Below are 5178 nucleotides of genomic sequence, written 5' to 3' on the forward strand. Positions count from 1 at the left end.
ATACAAGTTTGCAATCCCACCATCAATGGATGAGTATTGCTTTCACATTCTTGCTAGCATGAGCTCTCATTTGTTTTATTAGACTTGTCTATTCTGACTGGTACAAGACAAGATCTCAAAGTGGTTTTGTTTTGCATTTTTTTGATGGCCAAGGATGTTGAACATTTCTTTAAGAGCTTCTCAGTTTCACCAGTATGTCTAGTATCATCATCTATCAATTTTGTCTCATGAAAATATAGCAAATTTTGCTCAACTTTAATTGCATAAGAGATATTTGACAATTGATTACAGATTTTTAGAGAAGTAGTTGACTTGTCACAATAAACAGTTAAATGGACAGCCATTCCTTCAAGAAAAAAATTTCAATGTCTTTTTGCTGAAGTGTTTGAAGTTGAGAAAGGCACTCTCTGTTTTTTGCCTTGATTTTCCATCATTATGGTAGCAAATATCTTTCTCTCAGCTTATTACATAATACTAATAATACATTATTTTATACAAGTAGGCAATATAAATTTGAAAATTATTCTAGGAAATTTTTTAAAGAGTTCAACATCTGTAACTAAGTAACAAATCAAGAGAATTGTATATGTGCCCAGACCTCATGCATATAATACCCAATTTAGGAAAGATATCACATTGAAGATTTAAATAACTTTCAGTGAACGAAGAGACACACAATAGTTTGAAATGGTTTTAGTATTCTTATCAATTTTAAAGAATCAAAGTTAAGAGTTTAGGGACGTGTGAGGGATAGTTGAAAAGTGTTCTATGAGCAGATGGCTCAATTTCCTGGGGTGAGAGTTACGCTCCTTTGCAGGTTGCAACAACAAATATATTCTTACCTATTTAAGATAAAAAAGAGTGTCTCATCATTCTTACAAAATAAGTCTTTACTGCTTACACAGCCTTGAAAGGAAGATGTTTCCAATCTGTTAAGAGTTTAGAGGGCAAATCCTCGCAGGCTCTGCCTACCAAAGTGTGAAGAAACCATCTATCACTAGAAACCTGATATGCTGATGCTGCCTTTTTTGTTTAATATGTCATTATTCTTCAGAATTTCATACAAGTCTACAATGACATATGATCTTATGATCTTATTTTCCTTCTCTAACACCCTTTACATTCTTTTACCCAAATGTTTTCTGTGGTTTTTTTTTTTTGTTGTTGTTCTTTTAAATACATAATCCACTTAATCTATTTTGTTTTCTCCATATGTTTGTGGGTTTGGAATTTTTCACTGGACCATGAAAACACACTCAATACTTGCTTTCACCAAAACAAATGATCCTCCTTCTTCCAGAACCAATCAACTGCCAATAAGTTATCATTAAAAAGAGGTCTAGGTTATATCTAACCCATCTGTGCTGCTAGTGTTTTAGTTAGTTTGATATTATGTATGTCTTGTTTTATTCTTCTCCCATAGTTTGAGTTCATTAGTACAATAGCTGTGTCATATCAAGAAGATAAGAGTTTCACAGACTTTTCTCAAACCACAAGCACTTATGTTCTTTATGCCTCCTGCTCTGTGATATCTCCTGAGTCTTGGTTGTATTAACATATGCACATCATTTATAGCTGAACACTCAATCTATTATTTTTATCATTATGTTCAGATAAGCATCTTTTCAGTGACCTCTACTTACTAATACACAAATAAGTTTCTCTAACAAAGATTGAGAGAAACCCCATTCTGTGATCATAAATAAAAATATTTAGAAGGTATGTTAACAGCATGAATATTCTGTAGTATAACAGAATTTTCAATATATATGCAATTTTCTTCTATTTACTATCATTATGAAGAAATTGAATTAATAACTATGAATTATAGATTATCAAAATGAATAGCAAGATAGAATAAAGCTGTGTAACTGAGGGGTTATAAGCACAGAGATAACATGACACTTGCAGGTGGGTATCAGATATTATGTAAATAAGTAAGACTATTTCTTAATTAGAATTTTTGGCATACTGTTGAAGATGGATAAATAATTTGGCATGTTAAGAAACTATTTCACTAATTAGTTGATTCCTGACCCCTCTTCTTTAGGATCAATATCTTCTCCAATTACAATAAAGAATATTAAAGTAAACAGAAACTTAAAACTTAAAGAAAATAGATGGTGGTTATTTGTCTCAGGATAATCATGTCTCTTTTCTTAAGCAACAGATCAATGTAGTTCTTCTTTTAGTTACGTGTAGAGCAATCTTATGTTAATAGCAAAATCTTCTCTGTGTAGAACTTGAGGTTCATGGAAGGTCACATCTGTGACTTCAAAACGCTTTTCTAACATTTTCATCACTTTGCATTTTTATCAGTTCTTCCTCAGAGTGGCTGAAATCATCTTACCAAATGATCTTGCCAGATGAGGTGAGTCAATCATCTTTGAAAAATTCATTAAATTGGAGGCCACCAGGGTACCATTTGCTCACTGAAGTAATATTCACACAGGCTCAAGGGGTTAATGTGCTTACTAAAGTGATCACAAAATAGTTTATTCGCTCAGAAAAAGTCTTTATCCCTAACTCATTAATTCTTTTAACATGCTTGCAAAGCAAGTATGATAAAAAGATTTGAATACTGATCCAGTAGATAAAATTACAGATTATTCAATGTGACATTTTATTATATTAAAGTCTATGTCTGAAAAGATACTGATTATAAGGAGAAAGTAGAAAGATAGTGAAATGAAGGGAGATAGATTGAAGTTTGACCGAGGTCAGCTTCAGTCTATATTATGACTATTAGTTGTTAGCACAAGGATATAAAGTAACGAAGGCCTTGACATAATTCATAGAAAGTATGAGAATTACTTTATGTATAGATGAGCAGAGCAGGTCATTTTTTTTTCTTGAAATGGGGAAAATATTATATGCCTCAGATTTTACTTTAGTAAAATAATAAAAAATGAAGGTACTGGTAAGAATTGGAGAGTATTCAGTTGGATACTGATTCTACAGAAATGATTCTTTGAGATTTATTACTTTGTGTATATAATTAGATATAGCACTGTTTCCTTGAAATATTTATTGTATGAAGTTAATGTGCTAATACAGAAAATATACTACTGCACCTCTCATATACAGAAAAGCTATGAAATCATGAACAGAAAAATACTCACCAGAATATACTGATTTTGCCATGCATTACTAAATTTATGTACACATGTCATTTTAAATTTGTACATCTTGTTAAACTACTGTTATGCTTTTCCTTGACAAGCTATCACTGGAGTCAAATGTGCTCACTCACAATAAAACTGAAGGATAAAGTGATTATATAAAACACTCACAATATGGACAAAAGAGCTATTAATCAAAGGACATCAGTTCATTCAATAATGTTCTTTAGTTAGGAAGCCTTAGGAACTGAGATAAAATTAAAAACAATCTGCCACATCTCCATTGAGTTTTCACATAAGCTTCTATCTCTTATACAACAATTACAGTTATAATAGTTTATGAGAAAACAAAATATTTATTAATCACTCAATAACGAGCGCTATTCTTTCAAACAAATAGAACAGAAGTACTTTTTATGGTCAGTGAGCTCTGTGAGCTTCCCAATAAATCTCAATTTCTAGCTTTGTGTGTCCTCTCTTCCCTTATATGTGACTAGGAACTGTAACTGCTTCTAGCCAATGAATGACAATGAATAAAGGATTTTGGAGATAGTGTAAAAGTCTATAATTGAATGATTTTTGAATTAATCAACAGGAAGATGATCTTGGGTCTGTATTGATTAACTAGATTGAAGGCTCTCAAATTGGGAATATATACTCCCAAAGTGATCATAAACTGCATTACTGGGATTGAAGAAGCACTATTGTATTATATATTGTGAAAGAAAACCTACAGTGAAGAGCAGAAAATTTATAGATAGTATCTTCATTAGGGATGGAATTCCCTGTCCACTTCTTTATCTTGGTACTGGGAGATTGGCTGGTTGAACATGTGTAGGCATTTTTCTGCTACCACACTCTCTGTGACTTCTGATGTTCGTTAGTCCTGTTTTGTCTGAACTCACCACATTCTGGCTATTACTACATTCCTGTCTTCTGCAGAGCACTAGAGAGGAGTTGATGAAGACATCCTATTTAGGATGGAGTCCTGACTGGTTGTGGATCTCTGTATTAATTTCATTTTATACAATAAGAAGCATTTCTGATGAAGGATGAGGCCCTCATCTATGCATAGAGCAGTATGTCTTTAGCAGTCCTTTTAATTCTAGGCTCTTTGGGAATAATATTGACAGTGGCTTTTTCTCTAGACCCATAAATTATCTAGTCTTGGCATCTTATTCTCTTTAGCAGTCTCAGGCATGGGTTCCATCTCATGAAGTGGGCATTAAATCAATTTTTTTCATAGGTATATAAACTATTTATTAACAGCAAAGGCTCATTTCTTCTTGGATACACCCACAGTACGGCCCCTGCGGCCACTGGTCTTGGTGTGCTGACCGCGGACATGAAAGCCCCAGAAGTGGCGCAGCCCCCTACGGGCTCGGATTTTCTTCAGCCGCTCAAGGTCCCCACGAAGCTTTTTGTCTAGACCGTTGGCCAGAACCTAGCTGTATTTTACATCCTTTCTTTACATCCTTCTGTCTGTTCAAGAACCAGTCTGGGATCTTGTACTGTCGTGGGTTCTGCATGATGGTGATCACCCACTCCACCTCATCCTCCGTGAGTTCTCCAGCCCTCTTGGTGAGGTCGATGTCCAGTTTCCTCAACACCACGTGGGCATATCTCCACCCCACGCCCTTAATGGCAGTGATGGCGAAGGCTATTTTCTGCCGCCCATCGATGATGGTGTTGAATACTCGCAGAATGTGCTGGAACTTCTTGGGGATCACTAGAGACATGGCAGCGGCACAGACGGCAGTGTGTAGGCCTCCTGTGGAAGAAGGCTAAATCAAAATTTTTAAAGAGGTTGGTTACAACCACAATGTTTGTGCTACTCTTACGCAAATTGTGTACATCTTGCAGGAAGTTCACTATTGTAAGTTACAGTGTTTGAAGTTGGATGATGTTGTCAATTATCTTTTTACTCTAGGGGAATGCAAAGTACCTTCAAGTACCATGAAAGCTAGTCAGAAGTCACCAGCTTGATTTCTCTATAAGTTACATAAGTGTTGTATTCTATAACAGGGACTTATCATCACATTATAGAGAGCTAGGC

The 5178-nt window shown here is 34.7% G+C and overlaps 1 pseudogene; it reads right to left on the minus strand.

The window, feature by feature from the left end:
- Positions 1 to 4398: 4398 nt before the first annotated feature.
- On the minus strand, positions 4399 to 4871 carry LOC117709247 (small ribosomal subunit protein uS13 pseudogene; annotated as a pseudogene).
- Positions 4872 to 5178: the final 307 nt, after the last annotated feature.

This window comes from Arvicanthis niloticus, chromosome 5 (assembly GCF_011762505.2).
Source record: "Arvicanthis niloticus isolate mArvNil1 chromosome 5, mArvNil1.pat.X, whole genome shotgun sequence".
NCBI classification, from domain to species: domain Eukaryota; kingdom Metazoa; phylum Chordata; class Mammalia; order Rodentia; family Muridae; genus Arvicanthis; species Arvicanthis niloticus.